The sequence below is a fragment of the Xiphophorus couchianus genome, chromosome 5, assembly GCF_001444195.1.
Source record: "Xiphophorus couchianus chromosome 5, X_couchianus-1.0, whole genome shotgun sequence".
Classification (NCBI taxonomy): domain Eukaryota; kingdom Metazoa; phylum Chordata; class Actinopteri; order Cyprinodontiformes; family Poeciliidae; genus Xiphophorus; species Xiphophorus couchianus.
Window position 1 is genome coordinate 21,199,393 of NC_040232.1, and position 26,566 is coordinate 21,225,958.

A 26,566-nucleotide genomic window follows, 5' to 3' on the forward strand; every position below is an offset into this window, starting at 1 on the left:
CTTACCTACTAGCTTCAGGTGATGTGTTTACAATATATCACAGTATAATAAATAAAAGAATCAAACACATTTAAAGAAAAATTGTAATCCAGGTTGCATACGTTGCTAGACACCTTACAAAACGCATTGCTTGTAAAGACAAGTTTTAGTCTACAAGGAGCAAACCTCTCTTTGAGCCTGTTGAATGAAATGAGCAGCACCTTGGCGAATGTCAGTGTGATGCTCCACTGTCTCCAGCAAGTCGCCTGATGAGCCACTCTGTAAGGCGAGGGCTGTTCGTACTCAACAAGATGCATTTTTAATGAGCAACACTGTGTTTGAATGCTGCGCAGAAGAATGTTACTGTCACTTCTGATTCTACATTATCCCGTCCCACACCCCCAGCACACCTATCAGGCGAAGGAACCAAGCAGACTCTTGAATAATGAAGGCAGGTTAGTGTTTTAATGGAGAGTGCATGTCTGATTCAGAAGGAGTCTGTGGCTATTTTTAGGAGGCTAGAGACACAAGGCATGAATGCATGCAAGGGGAGGTCAGTGAATTAGTTAAATGAATGCTGACATTTCATCAGGAATGCTTTGCCTCACAAACCAATGGAGACTTTTATTACTATTGCTTAACCCAGCTTGTTACTTTGCACTGAAAACTTTCTGAATTTAATCATTAAATGCGAAAATATTGGATTCATAAAGCTAAGTCTGCAGGAACATTAATGAAGATTAGCTAGTATTCTTCATTAATTACTGCTATGTAGAATGTATGTTCAGCATTCAGGCAAAAACACATTTCTAAGAATTAATTATGGTGATGACGGTGGTTTAAGTTCATCCCACAATCTGCAGGTTTCTGGTTTGATCCCCACGCCTCGGTCGTTTTGCCCTTTAGCAAGACCTTGTATACCATATATGTTATATGTTTTTTATATATTGTTGCTCTTGTTGTTTCTAATTAGCACTGGGAGAAGACAGGGGAGTTAGATCTTTTCAGATTATCTGCCTTATACATATTGTCACAACATGGTGACAGTTTCAACAAATATGTAAAAAAAAATCTTTATAAATGTTTCTTAAAGGAAATATACAGGTTTTAGAAATATCCAACTTTCTTCAAATGGCAATGGCAGTGGGCAGGAAGGATCTTCTGTATACAGCAGATTTTAAGAAGCCTCTGATAAACACAATTAAAGATTAGATGTAAACTGTAAAATGGTAGAAAATCACAAAACCTGATGTCGAAAGGAACCCACGGTTAAAACTCCAGAACTATTCTACTGTGCTTGTTAACAAAAGACTGTACAGGAGGGCAACTTTTTAACTGGCTCAACGGAAATCACTACCAGGTTAATGCTGTATGTCAGATGGTGAAGCACAAGCACTTAACAGGTTATCTTTTAATCACAAGTAATTAACGAAGCTCTTTGTCAGTGTAATTTGTCCTGGTTTGGACATTACCTACACCGGTAGATAAACTCAAGCATCTCATTAGGAGGCAACAGATAGGGCTCAGTCTCACTACCTCTAGCCTTGATGGTTCTACACTAATGTTAGGCCCCATTAAATCAATAACAGTGGATCCTAATGGCTGCAGATTAGAATTCAGAAAGAGCAAAAATCTTTATTTCTTGAACTTTTCTGAGCTCAGTTCAGAATGACTGTGTATATTCCTTACCTAAAACACAACAAAGGAGACTCTGAGCTTGACTGACCATGTATTAAATGGGAATTATTTAAACTAATGTTCCATTACTGGCATCTTTGACAGACTGTTTACTCTGCTTTCTTTCTCTCTCTGCTCCTTTATTGTGATGGGCTCAGCCCCAATACAGCACAAGAAAAATATTGGAATTATGAACAAGATGGACAAAAACATACATAGTTGGATCTTTTCTCATAAATTATTCTGAATGTTATGTTAAAATGGCTCATATTTACAAAGAACACCAGATGTGTAACTTACCATTTTTTAATAAAACAATTATAAGGACTTAATAGTTGATGAAGATGAATCTTATACAAATCCTATCCTGCAGTAAAGTAGTGGACTACAAAATGATGTAGAATCTACACAACTGAATCAGAAGTTAATAAAGGCTAACTGAATTATCACAGCAAACACCTCAGTGGTAGATTTAATTAGGTAAGACCAGGTTTTGCATTATTTATCATTTCCTCCGTGTTATTTATTATACAGATTTAACCAAATACATTTATCTATTTGTATTAAAAACACAAGTTGAATACTTGAAATAAAGAAAATTAAAGTTCTGAAGTTATCTGTAAAGAAGGTTTGTTGGTAATTTTGAAGGAAGTTGCTTGCAGTATAAACAAAGCCTAATTAACAGAGGGTATTTGTAAACCAATAGGTGCAATAACTGCAAATCGTTTGTGGAAAAAAAAAGAAATGCAATCAATTAATACAGGTAATTTGTTCAGTGGGTAATACAAACATAAGAAATATCTGAACAACTGCAAATAAAATGTTTAGAAGGTCTTCTTCAGGCTTGTTTTTCCACCACAAATCAAATACAAATAAACAGGAGGAAATCAAATGAACTCATATATAAAATTATAATGAGATTTGCAAAGAAAAATATATAAAAACACATTTTCACTGTATTTTTAGACCAGATGGTGGAAATGACTCTTCTTACCATATATGGGATAACCTAAGTTGCCTCCACAATAAGATAAGTTGGGGTTGTGATTTTTTTCGCCATTATATGTAAAAACAATCATCATCATCATCATCATCATCATCATCGTCTCATGAGATCTCATGATCCCATCATCATCTGTAAAACTTTTTTCATCATCATCATCTGTAAAAAACTAAAAAACAATTCTTTAATTTGCTTTCCTTTTGTTGGAAATATGCCAGTATCAGTGTTTGTCATGTCTGTTGATGCTAACAGCATCTGTCGGCGTCCAGCATGTAGTTGGCTTTCAGCTCAGAGAAGCTTCACAGATCTATATTAAGCAGATTGAAATGCTACAACTCCCCTAATAGATGTAAATAATCCTTAATCTAAACATTTCATACAAAGGAAAATACTGCAGCAGCGAGCGAAAAGCAGCTCCATGAGCACGAAGAAAAGCAATGTTTTGGTCTCATTTGGCTAGCTAGGTGCTAGACTATCAAGTCAGTTTGTTTGCATTTACTTCATTCAGTAAAAACAAAGGACAATTATGAGCCCAATGAGCAGAAACATAGTTGGACCGATAGAAAGTTTCATTCTGCTATTCCACCATGTAGTTTGAAGAGGATGCAGTAGTTATGATTCAGTCCTTTTGTCTGCACTGTGGATAGAAAACATCAAGCTTGAGAAACTGAGTAACAGCAATGAAAAGAGACCAACACTTCCTCTCTGCTGTGAAGTTCCTGGGAAAACTTTCTTGCCTACTGGTGCTCCTGCTATTCTTGTAACTCACCACGGTATCTTAAGTCTAGAGCCCAGGCACAATTAGAGCTCTTTTTATAGCACCACTAATGCCTACTACATCATTGTGCTTCTCTGTCTGGTATTATTAATTCCAAGTAACTGTCAAATCAAATCCCACCCTGTGTGGTTTCTCTTTTTGTGCATTCTGGACAACAAGGTGATGCTGGAGTTTTTTTTTCATTACTTAAAGGTCTGCCTGTGCCTGTTTTGCAGAGATAGTGGTGTCATCCAGAAACCCATCTTGTAGCTATTGGAACCCAAGCAATGATTACCCACCTCTCTCCGTTTTTTTCACTCACACACCCCTACACATGCAGGGTGTTGGAAGCAGCATTACACACAGAAGGCAGACTGCTCTGGGCACACACAGAAACTGGGTGGGGCACAAAAGAGGAGAGGCAAAGGAAAATTGAAATGGTGAGGAGAACGCACTGTATTATGTGTTCTGTGTGTGTGTGCGCAGGTGGGGGGGTGTGTTTGTGTGTAAGATTGGATAAGAAAGCTATGTTGTGAGACTTGTGGTTTGACCCTTGCAAAGTCAGAAGAAGGTCTAGAGGAAAGGCTTTAGACTTGAGCCAAGGAGTGATTGAAGGAGAGCAGATTCAGCAGAAATAAGATCAAAGGTCAAAGCGTGACATATGGATTGGAAATCCTGGAGAACATGGAAAGAAAGAGATCTATTCATATGTTTGTTATTTTGATCTAGGGCATTGTGCATGATCTGACTAATAGAACCCCATTATGCGTAAATGACTTGCGTTTAATTTCTGTTGGGCTGGTAACCAGAGCTCTCTCCATTGTTGTCCTAATCCGCACTTCATTCAGGAGCAAGTTTTCATGTCACATTTTTAAATTTCTTATTGTTTAATGAAATGACACTAGTGTTTTCAGTGGTTGTAGATACAGCATTAGCTCACATGCAGAACACTCTCAGGTGGCGATTGAAAAAATGAATAAAGTTTATTGAACAATTAATGAATATGGAATGTGCATCTTTGTCCGGGGAACTGGAGGCAAAAGGGGAATAAGTGGAACTCTGTAAGGAGGTTAGGTAGCAGATGAGCAGTGCAAACTTAAACGTTAAAGGTAGATTGAACCTGGTTCTTACAGCAGATGATGAATCCTGGTTCTGCTTCAGAATCTTGGTTCTGAAGCAGAACCAGGTTACACCTGCACAAAAAAAAATACTGTTGTTTGTTCTTTAATCTTGAAATATTATTTCTCATTTTAAGAATATAAATAAATTGCTGTGTTTAAATTTTGAATGGCTGTACAAAAGTGAAGTATTCAGAGGAAAGACAGATATTGTTATACTGGTTTTCAGCCTCAGTCATTTTAAAAAGTTCCAGAGGCCACAGGAAGTTATGCCTTCTCTCTTGACAACATTTAAACATGGTCTGGCTTTTGGAGCCAACACTGCTTCATGAGAAAATTCATTTTCTACTCTTGAGAAAACCTTTTAACTGAGCATCGCCAAACTATGCTTCATCAACGCAAGGCCAATCTGATTCAATCTGATTCACTCCAAATTTAGGAGTGAATGAAAGGACAGTGTTTTAAGAAGGTTTCACACAGTCCACAAACACCCATTGGCACTCAAAGTTAGTGACAAAACAGAGCAGAATGCACAAAATAATCATTACTTGCTGAGGTTGTTTGAAGAGCAACAGAACACATAAATATGTTTGAAGTGTTAAAAAAATGGAATGTTTTTTTGTTTTTTGGTGTACTCCTGAAAATGAAATACTGACTTCATTGGAAATGAAACATTTGACTGCTTAAGCTATTGTGTTGGTCGATTTGCTGTTTTATCTTTTTACTACATACCTTGCTAATGTTTACATGATGCATACTGTAATTCTTAATAATGTATTTTTGCAATGTTTATATGTTAAAAAGCAATCATATGAGGTACGTAATCTCTGAGTCAATTGAAACAGAAATTAATAAAAGGTCACATGTTATACTGTACGTCAAAATATGTTGACAAATATATGGCCAATTATTGCAATATCTGAAATAACATATAAGAAATTGCCACTTTTCATATATTAGAAATTTATGACAAGATATTTTACTCCAAAATTACTGAAATATGTTGGGTAATACAATATAAAATCTATTCCACAATATAATGTTGCATTGGCAGACACACATTAAAGTATTTATATAGTGCAATATTTAATAAACGTTGCCTGTAAAAGTTTATATTGTAATTTTGAATATAAGAGAAGCGGCAACTCCTTATGCATTTTTTTGCAATATATTACAGTTCTACTTGCAATATATTTTACTGTCAAGTTTTACATGATGTAACGGATAGTAAATTATTTAAAATAAATGTTTTAAACTATTTAAAACTGCATATTATTTAAAGTAAATTTAGTCAATTATTTGAAATTAATTTTAAATGTTTCAGATTGTTTATATATGTTTGTCTGTTTTGATTAACACTGTTGGTTTTTTATATTTATTATTATTTTTTATTTTTTTGTTTAGTGGTATTTGTAGTTTTCAATGTTAATTTGTTTATTTTGTACATAACTTGTGCCACAGTATGAACCATCTTGCATGGTTCATACACAAGCTAAACTGTCCGGGGGGAGTTAAATGTAACAGCTGTATATAATAGGGTTATTTTTAAAGAAGCACTTGCACCGGTGCATTTCTAGTAAACTGCTTTGTAGAAGCTCAGCTGGTGGAGAACTGCATCCTTAAAATAATATGTACATTGCGACTGCTGTTCTTGGCCCATTTTCAATGTGTGCCATGGTCCCTTAGTAAAGAGAATGCATTCAATAGTGATTTTTGTAAAGTTCACAAAGGAATACGATGAATCCTTTTTCTTTTTTTATTATAGATGCACATCCAACCACGCTAACTGTACAAGACATTGTATTTCATTTGAAAATATGAACCTTAACCCACTGTTATACATCAACAGTTTATTATTTCCATCCATCCATCCATCCATCCATTTTCTGTTCACCCTTGTCCCTAATGGGGTCGGTAGGTTTGCTGGTGCCCATCTCCAGCTACGTTCCGGGCGAGAGGTGGGGTCACCCTGGACAGGTCGCCAGTCTGTCGCAGGGCAACACAGAGACATACAGGACAAACAACCATGCACACACACACTCACACCTAGGGAGAATTTAGAGAGACCAATTAACCTAACAGTCATGTTTTTGGACTGTGGGAGGAAGCTGGAGTACCCGGAGAGAACCCACGCATGCACAGGGAGAACATGCAAACTCCATGCAGAAAGACCCCGGGCTGGGAATCGAACCCAGGACCTTCTTGCTGCAAGGCAACAGTGCTACCAACTGCGCCACTGTGCAGCCCTGTTTATTATTTCTATGCATGTTTATCTTTCTCCCTCTCTGTCTCACTTATGTACTTATATGCTCTTCACAAAAAACTGTTTGAGTAGGTTGACATCCAGCATACCAAACATTAAGTCATATTTTTGCTGATTTGATTGTTCCAAAGCAATTAACGGCAGAATCAGTGCAGGTCCAATCATTGCTTAAACAACTTAGCACATCAATAAAATTGAGACAACTTAACAATAGAGCCTCCCTGTAAACCATTTATCAATTTATTCATAGGAAAAACAATGTTTAAATCCAGGAATCCAGAAAAATGTCCAACATAAAATGAAAAAAAAGCATCTTTCCATCACTATGGCATGATTCACATAACTGTTTCAGTTGTCACGTCTTGCTTCTGTTTCTATTTGAATGCAGTGATGTATAATTATAAAAGACATGTAGTCCAATATTCAGTCCCACAGACCTACAGGAGGTAACGCGTGACTGAATGGATGAATCAGTCACGTCCATTGGACTAACATCCCCATACCAGTATGTAGGTCAGATCACATCTTGGTGTGCTGTGTTCACATTGTTCATTTACATTACTATATGCAGAGCCAAAGGACATGTTAAGCGGCATAAATGGATTGCATGATTGCATCACTAAAATAGATGAATTGGTAACAATGTTGTACCTGCAAGAACTAAGAACTCCATATGTGTAAAATGATTAAAAAAAATTAAACTATCAAAAAGTAATTAGACATGTTTTTTTCTTCTTATGTTTGATGGTGAAAAGCTGAAAATACTTGCCATGGTTTGTATAACGGGTAGGACAGCAGTGTAGAAAGTTTTCAGATAGCAAAGCCTTCAACAATTTACAAAGAAACTTCCACTGGAATGACTGAGGGAGGACATGGACATGAAGTGAGAACTGGGAAACAGAAAAACTGAAAAAGACAGAAGAACCAGTGGACAACCATGTGTCTTGGAAATTGCAGCTCAAAGGGGTTGCTGCTTGGAAGATGCAGTGCTTGGTGAGAGCAAGTATTTAGGCACCCAAATGTTTACCATGGAAAATAGGATTTCACAAACATGCATGAAAAAAACTCGGTAACACTCCACATATGTTTTTAGTGAGGGAATAATATAATAAGGAAGAGGTTGAGAGGTGAACAGGAGGCATAACAGGAAATAATATTATAGGAAGAAATTTGTTTCATGAGGTTCTGTCTCTAGTGCAAGCACAATTACAGCAGGAATAAATCAGTAGAAGGTTTATTGAATACAGAAGGATTATGGACGGCGGTGGGACTGATCATAGACTTGACTTCATCTAAAGACCTGAAGACCAACCTGGAGCAGTCCAGTGTAATTGTTTCAGCTAGTACCATATGCCACACACTAAACAAAATGGGGCTTTATGGGCAGAAGTCAAGGAAGACCACGTTGATAAAGACAAGACATTAAATAGAATGGTTGATCTTCGCAAAAGAGAACCTGGACATACCTCAAGCCTTCTGGGACAATGTTTAATGGACAGATGAAACAAAAGTGGAGCTTTCTGTTAATTCACACCAACAGTATTTTTACAGACTGCGCAATGAAGCCTTTAAAGGAAAGAACACCGTATCAACAGTCAAGCATGATGGAGGATCCTTAATGCTGTGGGGTTGCTTTGCTGCATCTGATACTGGAGGCCTTCGCCGTATCACAGGCATCATGAAATCAGAATATTATCAACCAATTCTAGAGCGAAATATCTTGTCCAGTGTAAGGAAGCTTGGTTTGAGGCAAAGACCATGAGTACTCCAGCAAGGTAAGACCCAAAGCACACCTCCAAAAGCACGCAGGAATGGTTGACAGGACTGTTTTAAAATGGCCAGCAATGAGTCCTGATCTCAATCTAATTGAAAATCTTTGGGCGGAGCTGAATAAATGCTTTTGGGTTCCTTTGGTGAAAGAAACCCAGCAATGTTCAAGAGCTTGAGTGTATTGCAAAGGAAGTGTGGGAGAAAATACCACCTGAGAAGTGCAAGAAGCACTTCACAAACTTACAAATGCAGATAAGAAACCTTTGGAGGCTGACATTGCTGCCAAAGGGCGTGCAACCAAATATTAAGGAGGGGTGTCAAGTATTACTTCACATGCTGGTTTTCTGTTTTATCCTTAGGAATTAAAATATCTACACCATGTTCCAAATTATTATGCAAGTGATATTTTGTCTCTTAAATGGTCAATGCAAATGATGGTCAGTATAATTTTCAAGTCATGAACTATTACAGTATAAATCAATTTTTACTAAACAAAGCTCCCCATGAGAACAGTATTTTTTTCAAAAATAAAGAACTCAAAATGCAAAATGTTCCAAATTATTATGCACAGCAGATTTATTAAATATTTTATGGATTATTAAGAACTGCAAACGGTCATTCTTTGAATGTGCAGCATTAAGTGTTCACATGTACTAAAATCAAAAGCTATTTCAATCAAAAACATCTCAACAGACTGAGTTACATGTTAACATAGGAGCCCTTTGATATCACCTGCACAATTCTTGCATCCATTGAACTTGTGAGTTTGTGGAAAGTTTCTGCTTCAATTTCTTTGTAGGATGTCAAAATATCTTCACAGAGTTGCTTGATAATGTGGAACATCCTTCTTAAGCAGATTTCCTTTAATTGAGCTCACCAGACAAACTAATCAATCCAACTCTCTGAAATTAATTATAGTGATTCAAAAAGCCCTGACACACAATACCATCTATAAATTTAATAGCACAACAAAAAATGTCATCTTTATGACACTCCAATTTGCATAATAATTTGGAACATGGTGTATGTTGAAATAACAGTTGCCTCTGTTAAATTACTTTGGACATCCAACTGAAAGATCTTGCTGATATACATTTTGAACATTTCCATTTATTTCTGAAGATATTCACTCAGTTATGCAAAACATGAAGATGTGCCAATAATGGTGAGCAGGACTGTATTCCCTGATGTCAGTTCTTTGTCAGGTCAGCTATGTATATTTGTGCAGTCTGGTCATATTTGTTTGCCTGAGTTCAGTTTTGTTTATTTGACCTCCTTTATAATCTCTGCAATCATCTTTTTTTTTAATGGTTAAGAGATAAAAAAAAAAGCTTCTAATATTTCTGACTCCTCTTGCTTTTCAACTCTGTCCTTACAACAGGCATACATGTGTAGTAGCATGCCAAAAAATGACAGCATCATTCTAACTTAAATAGATTCTGTGTTGATGTTTGGTCTATTAAATCTTTAGATCATCATTTTTTGTTCCTTTAGCCTATTTGATGTTAAGCGACTGGACATTACAGAAATATCCCTCTGGAGAAGTCCCATCTGTTCTTTTATTGACTAGAGTAATAGAAAAAAATGCTCTAGGTCCCAAAAAGACCCAAAAGCAAAAGGTGGTGTTGCACACATGGACACAAACACCCACACCACACAGTTACTTGAGTCTACCCTGGGAAAAATTAATCAGATAAGGGGAGAAGAAATGCTATTGCTCCATAAGCTGCAAAGTGTTGATGTGAATTTTAAATGGCAGTTGGCAATGAGGTCATGTTGGGGGCTTTGTCCTTCAGGGCACAGCTCTGGCTCCTTCCAAATCTATCATGTTGTGTCTGATGAAGGAAATGAAATGGCTCTACTTTTACTTCCTGTCTGGGTGTGTTATGTGTTGTTGTGTTTCTGCTTCCCAGGCAGCATGTCTGGGAATGTCTCCTGAATGGTCAGTAGGACTAAAAGCCTCTTCACTTGAGAAGATAATGCTCTCACTAATTGGTCATTGCTTTGGGATAAAGACTTGACACCCCCTCCAACACCACATGTGTCCTGTTGACTGCTCCTTGGCCACTTTCTCATATTTATTACAGATGCTGCCATTTTATAGGAGAAAGCGAGATTATTTTGTTGTAGCCGGGAGGAGGCAGAAAGGCAAATGGAAAACAGCAGAACAAGCACACAAAGAGGTCTGTACCAGTCAGGCAGGCACATACAAGCTTTACAATTACGCACCCTGAAAAATGATTAAGTAGTCAATTTGACTTACAAAGTCATAAAAGCCCCAGCAGGGTTAAACCTCTAGGTTCTAAACAGACTTAAATGCTGTTTGTGCAAAAGAACATTAGACATCTAGAATATTGTTTCAGATTATTCAGAGTTTTAGAAGCACATTTTAAAAATATGAAATGTTAGCTTACTGTAGGGACCATACTGAGTCCAGTCACAATAACTTACTCTGATTAGTTAAGCTTGAATTAGTCACTCAAATATCTTTACCTGAAACCAGTAAAGATCATTTTAATATTAAACCAATCAGTCTTATTTTTACTTGGTAATGCTAGAATAGCTCCACCCATTTCCTTTGTGTTTGGCAGATTTGCCTTTAAATGGCATGACTTGAAATATCTTGTGTTTACGTTGGTCCCTCCCTCCTGGGTCTGGGTTTTTAGTCTCTTTGCCCACACACACCTTTTCACCAGTGGGACTGAGCTCAGGACATTGTGATGGCTACTCCAAAACATTGTCTTTGTTGTCAATAAGCTATTTTTTTACCAACCAAATAATTTAGTGGTCATTGTCCATTTGGAAGACACAGTCAAGCTTGAATCTAGTGGTCGGTGTATTGAGATGTTGCTTTATGTTGGCTTTGAATTTAACTTCATCAGACCACATGTCTAAATTGAGATCAGGACTCATTGCTGGCCATTTTAAAACAGTCCATTGTTTCCTGTCTGATTTCAGAAAGTTTAGCTCTTTGCCCTTGAATGCATTTGCAAATTGTAATCTGTCTTCTTACATTGCTTCTGGCGTAATGGCTTCTTCCTCTCTGAGCGGCCTTCAGCCCACATCTTTAAATAAACCTTTTTCACTGGATAATTACGCTCTTCTGCCAGGACCTTCACAAGATTGCTTGCTTTTGTTATTGGGTTGATTCACACATTTCACTCCAAAACACATTCATCTCTGGGACACAGATCAGAAACTTGAAAAACTTTCATTATCTGATCTTTCGTAAATAGCTTTAAAGTAAAATAATTTAACTTTTTTAAATTAACTTTTTTAAATTTTTAAATAATTGTTCTTAAAAATTTGTCTCATTATTCAAATAATAATTCTGGCTATTCTAACCGACCTAAAACAGTAAACATTAATGAAATAGTGAAATAATCTGTCTTTTAATTCAAAAAAGTGAGTGAGCAAATACTTAATATATAGACATATGAACTATGTTTGACCTGCTTTGTAAGGTTGTGTATGAATATTTGTACCACACGTTTGAAAAGTTACAACTTCACAAAGAAAATGTGCCCACATGCTCCCCCATCTGTAGCCATAGAGCACATTTATTGTTTTGGACCCAGGTTGATGGATTAATCTTTGATTTGACCATTAGGCATATGACATAAAAATGACAAAAACCTTAATGCAAAAATATTGTAGTAAACTGTCGATCAGTGTAGTATTCAGCTGTTGAGATTGGGCTCAGGCATTTATTCATCTTTTACACAACGATGGTCTAGTTGTATTTTGTTGAACCCACCACTGCGTCTTTCAATGCTTATTAATGCTCACTCAATAGAAAAGAACCAATAAAAATTAATGATGCCTTCTGTGTAAACACAGAGAAGCCTGCTGAGATTAAAGTGTTGCCAAAGAACGCCCTCAAATTTGACAAATGTTTCAGCAGCATTTGCAGGAGACTTGGATTCAGAGGGAAAGTTTGACCCAGGCATAATAAGAAACGAACTCATGTTCTTTATTCATATTGCAACTTTTATAGAAAAATATTTCACACCCTCAGGCAGTAACCCTCATTTTCATATTCAATTGGTATAAATTTAAACCCCTGCTTTAAACAATAAAACAGACTAATTTATGTTTACTTGTCTCTCTCCCATCCCATCTTCCTCACATCAACAGTGTCTTACATTTCAATTTCAAAAAAATCAAACAATCTTCTAACTTTGTATGTACATTTAAGCTCATTGAAAAGAAGTCATAGCAGATGTATCGTCATACATCTCATTTGTTAAAAATCTGTGAGACTGGTAGAACAATGTTTTTCTAAACATGCAGACTTCTTCTGACAGCAAGGCAAGACAAATTCAATCATTATCAGTTACTTTAGAGATTATTGGAACAATTAATCTCATCAGGCTTTTTTGTTTCAGTAATACCATACAACATTTAAATGATTAGAATAATCATGATTCACCAGCTCAAAACAGCTTTGTCTTTTTTTACTACCGTAAATGAATATTATAGGACAACACAGTTTAAATGATTAACCTATATTCATTATTATTATAAAATCCCTTTACACAATATGACTTGGGTACTAGTTACTATCAACACTTGAGCGTACTGTGTCACCACAACCAAACTCTACAGGTTCAGACGTTCAAGCCAGCTGTGCACAATTTCTTTTGAGCTTTTATTTATGTCTCCTAACTGCTGATGTATCTCTGAGTTACAAACCTCTGGAGTGTTCACTCTCAGTAAGTATTGCATAAACTGACACATCTGTAGATTCTCAGGAGCAAAAGATAACGTCTCACCTCCTTTTAAATTTCCTGAAGAGTGTCGGGTTTGGATAGCATATATTTATATGAAAGGCAGTCTGTTGTGGGTCTTTTTCCCTTGACTTATCAGAAGGTGAAAGTTTGTTGCCTCTCACCTGAAATGTTCGCTAAAGATAGGCACCAGCACCCTTCCTGACCCCACTAGGGACAAGGGTGTAAGAAAATGAATGGATGGATGGATGGATGGATGGATGGATGGATGGATGGTCAGACTTAAAAGATAAATCTTAAAAAAATGTCCTGCCTTTCTGGACATCCATATGAACAAGATCTTAGAAGAAGCCAGGGAAAGCAGTTAACATTCTTTACAGGCTGATGAGGCGACTGCTCTGAGATGTGAGTGGTGCCATCTGCTTGGCCACGCCCACCAGTAGAAACCTTCAGCTCAGGACGAGTCAGGCAGCCCAGCAGTCAAGCCTCCACACCATGACAATGGTAATCAGTCAAAGAGTTATGAATAAGATTGAATTAACTTCAGTTATTCTGACTGCTGCACTTCTGAAACTTTTGCTTGATAAAAAAAATTAATAATAAAAACTTAAATGAACCTTAAAGATGAGGATGACACAACAGGAACATCAATAAATGAAAAGCAAGTCTTACGTGTACAATTTAAGAAGTTAATTAAAAACTCAATTACACAGCATGTGACATCAATCTCCCTAACAACACCTCATCTACTCCAATTATAAGCTGCATGCATCTAATATCCTGGCTCTTCCCATCCATCAGCTCCCACAAACACACATTCACGTCAGCCTCTGCTTTACTGATCCATTTGAGTCCTCACTCAGTGCTGTTAGTTCTCACAAAAGGTTACAGAGTGACCTTTACCTCCACTTTGAGGTCCCACAACTCTCTACTGAGGCAACTGTGTGCATGTGTGTGCTTCTGTCTGGGCCTATGACTTTATGTGTGTGTTCCAGCACTTCAGCAGAACGAAGCTGGCAGGCTCATTATCATAGGCCTCCACTAAAACAGATAAGGTAGGGATCCATCGGGCTGAAATGATGGGACCTGAGCTGGCTTCTAATGGCGCTGCCGGTTGCCAGGCTGGTCCCTGTAAGTGGATTTCTACTGCGATCTGCTGTTTGTTTATTGGAATGTCTGTTGTTCTGGATGCACTCCATAGAGGATACAAATTGCATTATTCACGGCAGGCAGGCTGGTAATGGCAAGGATGAATGATGGCCCCTATTTCTCTCCTGACAGAGAAGGTCGAGAGAGGAGCTCTATACAATTACACACAAGTTTGTGTTCGATCAGCGGACAGCTACGGGTGAAGTGCTCGCTGCACGCCGGAGGCCCGAAGGAACAGAGTTTAGGGAGAGGAGCGCTTGGCTTCCTCTCAGGGTTTCAGAGTATGAAGTGCAGCATTACTAAATGAATTTGCCTTTGCTAAATTACATTCTGAACTCGCATCTCAAGGGATATCTGCAATTTTTTTAAGTCTTGCTATTGATTTTTCTCACTAAGTCCCTTTAGATTCAGTAAACAACCAGCTAACATAGCAGAAATCTATCAAAAACTTGATGCATGACTTTTTTTTTCTGTCTGGGTGTTTTTATTGTTTATTTTTACATTCCAAAGCACAAAGAAGACAGAGACATGGATGATGTTCCAGGAGTTGTGTTTGGATGTGAGCCATGCCTCAGTTTACCACAACATGCCAATAACAATCACTAAAGAACAGATTTCATCCTGTCTGCTTTTGGCATGATGGATGTTCTGCCCTGAAATACAGTCAATGGCAACCTGCTCACACTTCATGACGCTGACACTTTGTTAGGACCTTTAATCCCTTCAACCACTGTGAGTCATTCACAAGTGTCTGTCTTTGCCCTCCAGTCAGCTGTCAATAAGTCAAAAGGTCTGTTTTGTGACCAATCACTTCAGCTCTCAGTTTCCAGCAGCAGTCTGAGACCTGCCTGTGTTGGACGTCTTTATGGGTTAACTTGCTGCAGAGTAGGAATCGTTTAACTAGATCCAAGCTTCCCTTTGAACAAATGGTACTGAAAGCCTTTCAGGTTTTTTAACAGAGCTGGCCACATTTGCTGGGACTCCTGAAAATAAAGAGGGTTTCACTGTTGCTGATATCAGCATTAGGTATTTGTCTGACACAGTGTGTGTGTACTTTAATTATTTAATTTTAGTTTGGGATCAATTAAGTATTTTTGAATTTACTTGAATAATTATTATTTAGGATATTACTGGACCCGACGCATGATGGGAGTTTGTTTCCTCTAACAGACAGCATTTACTTTCTAACCCAGAGATGCTATAAGCCACATAAAAAAGAGAAGACGACTACGTACGGTGATCCAGTTGAACAAACCACTCACCGGCAGCGTGACTTTTAGCCAGCCGGTTTTTGGAGGAGGAGCTGTGTCAGCAGTGTGGAGGTATTTCCAGGTGAACAAAGGTGATAAAAGGAAATGCTGACTCCAATTTATGCTCAGCAAAGTTCTCAAGAGGAGTAACATAACCTAGCACTTTCAATACAAGTCATTTGATAAAACATCTGAAAAACCAACACAAATAAAAGTTCAAGCTATTTGTTCATGGGAACAGGAAGTGGCAGCAGCCAGCCTTCCAGCAAACTGACAAAGCGGAAGAAGATTACCAGAGATGACCTCCACGCAATAAAACAGAGGCTCCTAATCCTGCAATGAGCTGGACGGCCATTATATGTTGCTGATAATGTTGGATTCTGAAATCTTCTCAGTGTGTTGGTGCAGAGGTGTGAGTTTTATATTCCCTACCACATCACAAACACAACCAGCTTCAGTTTCAGTTTTCTAATCAGAAGCTGAAGTTGGCTTCTGATTGAAAAATGGTTCAAAAGTGATTCCACCTAATTTATCACTATCTTGAGTTTTTTTAATCTGATTTAGCTTAGAAATGGAAATACTTCAAGCATAGTATTCTACACTTAGCAGAATATAAAACCAAGTTTGTTACTTGAGGTTGTGAAACCTTTAATAATAGATAAATTGTGAATGAGAAAATGCAATTTATAAGTTAATGGTAAGATTTGTATTGACATTTATTAGGCAGTCCTAGCCCTGGGCAAACCACCACTCCTTCCCCACCGCCCCCTTAAATATTAATCAAATTTTGAATATAAACTACTATGCTGACACAGTGTAAATGACAGTATACTCAGACTATACTCAGTATTAACAATATACTAAATTGTAATGTTTAAGGACTTCAGCACTTAAATCTTGGTTTTACTTTCACTCTGGGCATAAACAAAATAATCTACAAACCTTAATTTAAATAATTAACCTTAGACATGAACATGCTTTGCAAAATACTTTTCCTTAACACTTATTTATTTTAAATTAGTTATCACCCTGAATAAAATACATAACATAACGTCTACAAGTGTGGGGGAAACCAATCTGTTCCATAGTTTAACCTGGCATTAAGACAATACACAGGACAAAACTGACCCACCTCTACTGGCCACCCGCCTGTCCGACACTGGGAAGGGCAAATTAACCCACGATTATACACTTTCTCTGCTAAGAGCAGCAGATTGAGACTGTATTTAACGTAAAAAAAAGAGTCTATAAATCACTTTATGACTGACTCTTTCTTTAACATCCGTACAGTTTGAATGCATTTTGAGTGTTTGGTTGACCACTGTAAAAATACAGAAAAAACGCAGCAGCAATTAACACAAGGTGTAGCGTTTGTCATCCAGTTGAGGTGAGGGGCGGCAGTCTGGAGTTACACTCCCACAAACAAAGGTTCCCCTGGCATGTAATTAGTTACTGTTGAAATTCAGATCCTCAACTTGTAAGAGCAGGGGGTGTGGTGGGGAGTTTTGGAGTGGGGCGTGCTCATGAAGTCAGCCACAAGATGCTGCCCTGGGCGGTGGCCCATGTCGCCAATATCGAAAACCGCCACTGTAAATACTCCTTGGTTCAATTACTCCAAGACTCACCCTGTCTTGTCCTCAACCTGCTTTCATTTCAATAATCTTTATTCACTATCCTCCTGCCTAGGATGCAAGTTATTGGTTAGTTATGAGTTATGAGTTAAAAGAGACTGATATTATCGATCAGCTAATTATTCATTGATAAGCAGCCATTTTCTGAGTTTTCTCTTGTATCAAGAGTGTTGACTGTCTTTCCATTAGGTGGTGGGCTGAATATTTTATATGCTGATTTTTTAAAAAGTCAGTGTTGGGGTTAGCCGGCATATTAGCATATTTATGCACTAACTCTCCTCTCTCACTCATTTGTGTCTATTAAAACAGGATTAAAACTTTCTTGGCTGAGGGAAATTATAGTGATGTAAAATAAGCAGTTAGGGACTTTGTACGACTCATGTCAATAAAATATTTATGTGCTCCTAAAACATGCACTAAAATTCTACTGCACACCGGAACCCATGTCATGAAGAAGAAATGACAAAACTGTAAAAATGCTGGCAGATTAAAGTGTTTGTCCAGCAGTGATTCTGTGGCTGTTGCTCTAATTCATGGTGCTCCACCTTAGTTTAAAAACTGGAGTTTTTAGTTTTTAAACGAAAAAACAGAGTTACCCATTCTATTTGGGTAACTCACCTATTAACCAAACAGAATGTGATCAGCTCTTCATATTGTTCCGGATGGGTTCTTCTATAGTCATTCCAAGTACTTGGAAATAATGTTAATATGGTGTCTTGTCGATCTAAGCTAGAGCTGCTGTAAACCGTTATTTTAGTATTTGAGTATTCTACCGATTATTCTGACGATTCATCGGGTAATTTAATAAAAAATTTTATAAAATAAAATGCTGGTAAATGCTGCCATAACAGCAGTATTACTATTGGACATCAACATTGGCCCAATATTTGAGCATCTCTAATAATTACTTTTGTGTAGTTTAGACCTGTAACAATAATAGGTCACTTTTTAAGTTAACCTGGACAAAAATTACACAAAAATCTGAAATTTTCCATCCGTCCATTTTCTTACACCCTTATCAAATTGGGGTCAGCAGGGGTGCTGGTGCCTATCTCCTACGGGCGAGAGGCGGGGTCACCCTGGACAGGTCACCAGTCCATAGCAGGGCAACGCAGAGACAGACTGGACAAACAACCATGCACTCACACTCTCACACCTAGGGAAAATTTATACAGACCAATCAACCTAGAAGTCATGTCACTGTGGGAGGAAGCCAGTACCCGGAGAGAACCCACCATGTACTGGGAGAACATGCAAACTCCATGCAGAAAGACCTCGGCCCAGGAATCAAACCCAGGACCTTTTTGCTGCAAGGCAACAGTGATAATAATCTGAAATGATATTTGATAGGTATTTTTGTGTACCTAAAATACAAAGAAAGAACCACAGACAACGTTTGAGTTTTCAACCAAGCTTTTGCAAAAGGAGAAGACACAGCGAACTGCTCCTCTGAACAGCTCACCATGTGTTCTGAAGTAGAACTTGCCTTTTATTAACACAAAACAAAAGAAAGGGGGCTGGTGCTGATAAGATCAGCAGTCACTCAGGAACTAACATATAACAAAAAGGTAGATTTACGACTAAGGAATCTCTACGTAGGGGGCACAGAGTATAAACAAACACAGGTTTACGACAAACTCTCAGAAGACCATCTTTAAAGAACATGTTTTAAGGTTTAAAGAAAGGTTAGCTCTGTCTCACATACATGTTCACTTTAACCAATAGATGACCCTAGTAACACTACTAATGTAACAATGATCATAAAATGATTCTAACAATATTCAATTTAAAGATAAACAGCCAGGTTCACACCGACATTTGTAAAAATAAATGTCCAGTTTTAAGTTTATGATTTTAGTTTATGCATTCGTCTTCAGTAAATTTAATAGATGAATTCTCACTTTGCCCATCCATTTATAGCTTTATGTCCATGTGAACGACTGGATTTGGCTCCTCCGTCACACACAGTAACACATCTGCCAGATATGCAGTGCCACTGTGCGCTCTTGTATAATGCACCCAAAGAGCTCTTCCCTGCTGTTCGCTGTAAAGGCTGCTGTACTCCAAGCATTGCGCCAGTCATTTTAAGAATGCTTCTTGGTCCTCCGAAACGATAAAAACCAGGACATTATCATAACTCAATGAAATAACCCTGTATTGCCCAGACCGAACTTAGCACTAACACTTAGAATTTGTCAACAGCTCAAGTGAGAGCGCTGCTTAACACAAATAATCACCCAGCCAGAATACGGTGCGCTAAATGATGAAACGTAATTTAATGAAGATTCAAGGCAGATCATTTGAATTTAGGAATTTTAATAATTGAGGTACTCAGATCGTTTGAGGAATCGCTACAGCCCTAATCTAAACATTTTCAACCAAAATAGTAGCACAGTCGGCAATCTCTCTGTCTCGGCCCTCTGCTAGTTTGTGTACCATCCAGGCCTCTTTGACTTTATATGCCTCGCAGTGACTTCTGAAAGTAAATATAAGGAAAGTTTCTTGACCACAAAACTAAATATATTTTTTAAATTTTCCAGAGTTATTAAACAACATCACAAAGAATCTGGTAACACAACCTTCGACATGGGTTTAATGTTGTTTACTTTATCCTAGGACAGCCAGGTCCAGGAGGGGTCACTGAAGAAAACCATATCTTCCAATCTTCCAAATCCATTTCATTTTCTAAAAAAAAAAAAAAAAATGGAACAGTAATTCTCATAAGAAGTCCCTTGGTCTAGTTTCCGTGGGTCAAGTGTGGTGGAGCTCACACCCTGTTCCATTCTCCATCATCAAGATCTGCAAATGTTCCATGATCTTGGTAGAAGCCTGGTGTGACTGGGAAACCCAGAATTAGATATTAACTTTGGGATCTCTGAGGTTCGTTCCTCTGCACTGCCCCAAGATACATTCCACCAGCTCTCTGGACTTTATGATAAATGATACAGAGACCAAATGTATGTGATAAAACAGTGGATATTCTGACTGATTGAATTTCCTCAGAAGCTAATTCACTATTCTAGTCACACCACCATCATTTTGTAGATAATTTATCTCTAATGTTTTTGTTTAAGACATCAAGCTATTATCATATGATGTCTCATTTAGCTTTATGTATCCTGCAGTTGATAATCTCTGTGAGAATCATCATTTTAATTGTGAAAACTTTGCATCCAATTCCATCCTTCATCTGCATCTGGGAAAATCTGCTTGATCTGTGAAATTACCCATAATTGTCTGTTGATGCCGTTTAGTCGGTAATAAGCAAACTTGATCACTTTCTATTCCTCTTGTTATGAGTCTCCCATATTAACCCCAAAAATTCAATACTGAGATATTTAAAAGTGAAGGACTTTTCGGGATAGAGGTTGGTCTTAAAGGGTGCAGCATTGTAATTGCACATTTTCTCCACCATCATGAGAAAAAGGAAACTTGACACTATCACCATATTCCCCCTGCCACTGCAGTGTCCTCTCAAAGCAGAAATAATGACAGTATATGAAAGCCCTTAGCTGTGTCAGCCCCAGTGTTGGAGGCTGAATGTAGCTGGAGAACGAGAGCTATCCTTTTACAGAAATGTATTGATTTATGGAGTTCATAATCTGTGATGGCACAGAGGGAGGAGACGTGGCTCACTCCAGCTTCTGAGACTTACACTTTAATGAAGTCATTTATCTCTGATCTAGCACTCTCCTATCAGGCGTTTTATCCAAGTACCCACACACACATAAGCTTGAATTTCTACCCATATTAGGATTTTATACTGACTTTCATTTATTTTAAAAACTGCATTTCTAACACATGCCCTAACCCTATCTTGCAAAAAACACCAAATCTTTGGGGGGAAACTTTGAAAATGATTTTGATTATATGTTTTTTCCAAAGATCACAGAGAGTTGTTCGCTGTTGGACTTTTTAAAAATATCCTTGGCATATTCATTTAGCATTATGCTAAATGATGCCTGGTGATTAAACTGCACCTAACACATCCTCACCAACTGAATGGTCTCAAATGTACTCAAAATGATGATAGTCCTGCTACACCTTTAAACCACTAAAATTATTTGAACGCCACAGTCTATATAGCCTGGTCACTGCATTGATGTGCAATGCCCTCGATTCAAATTGATTCAAAGCACAGTCTGGACATTCTCCCAGTCACTTTGATTCCTCCAGTAGATTTTCTACCAGGCCACTCAGTGAACAGAAAGAGGAGTTGTGATGTCGATTTTTTGTTCTGTTTTAAAATTGTAGTCTGCCTGCAGTTTTGGGAATGGCAACGGAAGAAGTGAAGGAAGCCGTTCATCCATCTTGGTCACGCTCCTAAATTGTTCGACTCAGCACTTCTCTCTTCTCAGTGGAGGATGGCTGTTTACAGAGCAGGCAATTTTGAGTAAGCTTGATAGTGTCATTACATATGACATTACAATTGGGTAAAGTTTCAAACTTTACGAAGTCCAGGCCTTCAGGAAGCAATCGTTTCACAATAGCCAAGGGTCCACACCATCTGGACAAAGCAAAGCATAGAACAAGGGCCTGGTTTTTACTAGACTAAAGTCTGGAGCAAAAATATGGAAATTTTTACATTTTGACCTAGACTTCAGCATTCTCAGGACTTAGGCCCAGTTTAATAGAATTTTAAATGTTGGCCTGTGAAGCTGTGCTTCACATGCACTGTTGCCTAGACTGGGCCTCAGCCTGAAATGAAGGGGGTCTTTGGCCCAGCAGTACATTGATGGAAGGGCAGCCTATTTTCTTTCAAATACTTCACCAAGTCCCTAGGAGTTATGGGCCTTATCCAGCTGGAATTTCACCAATTTTTCCATTCCCTAGTTTTGTTAAGGAGAATTGTGATGATTCCATTCTTATGTTTCCATGATCATTCCTGGACAGGATATTTCTAATTCTGGTAGCATTATAGAGATGAAAAAAATATATATATATTAGGAATCTGTTTAAAATTTGATGAAAAAAAAACCAGAGGTTCTTTACTAAAGATTTAATGCCACCCAGATCAAGTGATTGACTAAGGACTTTCCTTTTTAGAGTTCATAGTCCAAGGATGAAAACATCTGTCTTGTCAGAATTTAAAAAGAGAAAGCTTACTGTCATTCAGGTTTTAATGTCTTCATGACACACTTGTAATTTACCATACTTTTTGATATGATTCATCAGGATTTATGGATAAGTGTAACTGAATATCATCAGCATAACAATGGAAATGCACGATGCTGAGTCAATTTAGTTTGCAGCTTTTTGACAACAAGTTTCCATGAACTCAGTGTCACACTCCACATGAGTTTTAATTATTTCTGGGTTTGTTATTGCCAGAAAGGTCTTGCCATACTTCATTCATATTTTGCCATACTAGTTTATTCCTTTGTTTAGCTTCCTAGTTTATTTTTGTGTTTTTCCTGCATTTCATTGTCTTTATTTCAAATTTGTTAGTTTTCTCTGTTGGTTTGTAGATTTTTTGAGTCTTAGTTAAGCCCCCTCCTCATTTAGTCTCCCTCTCTGTTCCCCTGCTGTTCTTCTGCCACAACTGGCCCATATATTCCCTCTTGAAAATGAAATCTAGATCTCAACGGGGTTTACCTGGTTAAATAAAGGAATAATAAATAATAAAATTAACTCATCTGCTTTGTTTGTCATTTCCACCCCTGCCTCCACATTTAAGTTTCCAGTTGTGATTGTGGATTCCTCTGTTTCATTGCATGCTCTCCCGGCACCCCCTACCCCCAATGGTCTAATTTTATATTTAAATATACTGATTAACTAGTTTATGTCTGCCTTCTCTTAGGCCTCAGGGAGGGCTTAGAGCACAATTTCAAAAGGCTAGTAAAAAAAATTCAAAGTAAGAATGCCTGACCAGCTTAAAGACACTCAATTCCACATCCAAATATAGAAAGTGTGTGTCTGTAGAAAACACTGAGCCTAAAGTTAGAGCCAGGTGTTGGTGCTATAGGTGTGCTGCCTGGGAGGCTATAAAATAGGCTGTTTAAATATTAATGGACTCTTCAACATTCAGCATAAGATCAGAGATCTTATGCTGAATGTTGAATGTCCTCCAGATCAGAGATCAGAAAATTAACTGGAGGAAGAAACAAAAACAGCTTCATTGCATTTCCTTAAATGTGTGATTAAACCGTTTTACCACCTTAATGCCAGAGGTTTTCCTTTGCTTGATTCTCCAGCAAACAATGTCAGCCAGATCCTTCAGACACAAGCAGAAGGAAGTGAGAGTAAAGCAGAGGGTTTTTTTAAATCAACTAACAGCATATCAGTGAATACTTTCCCCCTACATTGTCTAAAACAGTTGATATGCAAATTGAGCAAACCTAGAAGTTATTGTACTGTGATATATTCATCCATTTGATGACATTTTGGATGCTAAAGTGCTTAATGTTGCTGCTTCACCCTTCGGGTAGCAGTAACAGTATCTGTATGTGGGAATGCTTTTTGCTTACTTTCAACACATTTTATCAGAGCTGAAATGATATTGATAACCGGAATAGATTTGCTCACAATGATTGTGATATTACATTTTCATATTGTCACATCTGTTTAGTAGGTGGGTTTTTAGATATAGTAACAAATATTGCAAATAAAGAAGCAGCCTAACAGCAGACTAAGGAGAAGAGTGAAAGTAAAAGTATTAGAATATAAGACATTTATAAAAGCTGTCCTTGTGAGTGAGATAAAGACAGAAGAAGCGCTCCATCCTGTTTGACAAGTCTCATTTGCAGATAGACAATGCAAAAGATGACTTTCAGCTGTATCTCCAGTCATCTCCATAGTTTATGATAATTAGACACTATGTCAACACTGATGCTGCAACGGCTTATTGATTTTAACATGATAGACGGATAGTGAAATTTCCTCTTGGGAGCATAAACACTCTCACGGAGCTCTACTGCACTCTGCCAGTAAGGTTCTAATAAGGTCAATCTCTTTGAATACTGATGAGATTTTTGATATTTTGTAATAATGAAATCAGCTGTAATTGTTGTTGTTGTCAAAGGAGCGTCATAGATTTTTAATTATTGTGGTGTGTACACTGTAAAAAAAAATAGCTCTAATTTACGGTAAAATTACCAGGAAGATAGAGCACATAACACCAGTTTTAAAGTCCCTACACTGGCTCCCTGTAGCTCAAAGAATAGACTTTAAAATACTATTATTAGTAATTTTTTATTTTTTATATTAGTTTACAAATCACTGAATGGCTCAGCACCACAATACATTAAAGATCTGCTGTTGTTGTATCAACCTTCCAGACCTCTCAGGTCTTCCGGTTCTGGTCTGCTCTGCATCCCCAGAACCAGAACCAAATGAGGAGAAGCAGCTTTCAGCATCTATGCACCACAAATTTGGAACAAACTTCCAGAAAACTGTAAAACAGCTGAAACACTGACTTCTTTTAAATCTCAACTAAAAACCCACCTGTTTAGAATTGTATTTGAAATGTAATCAATTACAAATTTATTGATGGAACTTGACTTAATGCTGTGTTTTGATTATTGATTCTATGTTTCATTGTGTTTCTGTGTTTGTAGTGATGTAAAGCACTTTGAAATGTCTTGCTGCTGAAATGTGCTGTACAAATAAAATTTGATTGATTGATTGATTGATTGATAAAATGCTAGCAGCTACCGTAAAATGCTACCGTATTTCTAAAATATGGTAAAATTCTGGCAACCAAAACTGCCAGTATTTTACCATACTGGTAAAAAACTGGTAAGAGTTTTGGTTGCCAGTATTTATGGTAAATATCTGGCAACCACAGCTGCCGCTATTTTGGTGTATTTCCCAATATAAAATATATCCCAGGCCACTGGTGAAACTAAGCCCAACACACAGAGCAAAGAATTATGAAAAGAATGTTTTGAACAGTGTTTACCTGGATGCTTATGTGGCCTAAACCAAACCTCTCTGTTCAACAGTGTTGTTACCTGGCCAAGCCAACCAGCAGCCAGATATCTGGTTAACAACAGGATTTCTGTTAGTTTGGTCTGTTTAGAACCACATTGGTTTGCGTCAGTCAGTTGGAACAATTTATTTGGACATTGTGATGCTTATTCCCTCAGCTGAGCACAGAGCCATTTGGACTACGCTGAGAATATATTCTATTTTGAACAATATTATTCTTTATGAGAAAGAAAAACAGTTCATGCTAATAATCATTCTGAAGTGTCCACAGAGGAAGTAAAAAACACTTTAAGGTCAGTAGAGTTTTAGGGTGCAAAGCATTTGCCTGAATCTGATTTATTTGATTTAAGTTTAAATTCAAATTTCAAAATGTTTACATTACAATGTGAACATTAAGTGCCTGGAGATTTAGCCTTTACTCTGATCACTGTTAATGGTAAAATTTAACATCAAAAATAAAAAAAAGTGCTCAAATGATCCCAAATCTGAAAAGCAGCTAACTACCAGTTTTGATGCAGAATGTATATCAAATTAAATAAGGACTAAGTTAACCACACACAGGAAAGTGCATTGTATGGATGTACTCCTTAATTTGATTCAAATAATTTTATGAGGTGACTGAGTTGCTTTGTGTCCATTGACCGTATAAATGTGCACTTTGACATTTCGAAAGTAAATTTGCTTAATGGAAACATGCCAGTTTTGAAAAACAAACAAACATATTTTTCCATGAAAAGTTTTAGCCCTAGGATAATGAGATGCATTTTTTGGGGGGGGCGTATCAAAATTATTTCGCAAAACTGCACTGCAAACACATTTTTTGCAACCCATGAGTCATATAATCAACAACCGGCTGTTGCCACTGGCGCAAACCACAAAGAAGATGACAGGAAGTAGTTGGAGGATTCATGGCGCTGAAGGTTTTTTAATAGCTTTTCAAGAGCATGAGCCATTCAACATCAAGGGACATAAATGAAGATCAGGGAGGTAAAGATCACCAGCTGAAAGGTGCCTGTGAATACAGTGAGTAGAGATGAAAATATCTACAATAATATAACATTTGCCAATCCAATTCTTGTTTTTATTTCACTGAAGTTGAAAGTATGTCTGGAAAAAGTTGTCCCAATGCAAATTGTATATATTTGTCACCATATTTAGTGAATGTTAACTCCTGACTGGAGCTATAAATATCAAAGTGGGATTTAAGAAACCACTGTAAGTTTACAGTGGCAGAATAGTCCGGCTGCATCTGATGTTTTACGTTAGAAGGCAACATAATCCATGAGCTGAAGGCTTTGTTTCCATCACCC

At 37.5% G+C, this 26,566-nt stretch overlaps 1 long non-coding RNA gene across 1 annotated transcript; it reads left to right on the forward strand.

Moving 5' to 3' along the window:
- Positions 1-6,392: 6,392 nt before the first annotated feature.
- LOC114145220 (uncharacterized) lies at positions 6,393-18,596 on the forward strand. The gene is made up of 3 exons (XR_003595637.1): positions 6,393-6,422; positions 6,867-6,869; positions 18,423-18,596. It is a non-coding gene; the product is annotated as an uncharacterized LOC114145220 (long non-coding RNA).
- The last annotated feature ends 7,970 nt before the right edge of the window (positions 18,597-26,566 follow it).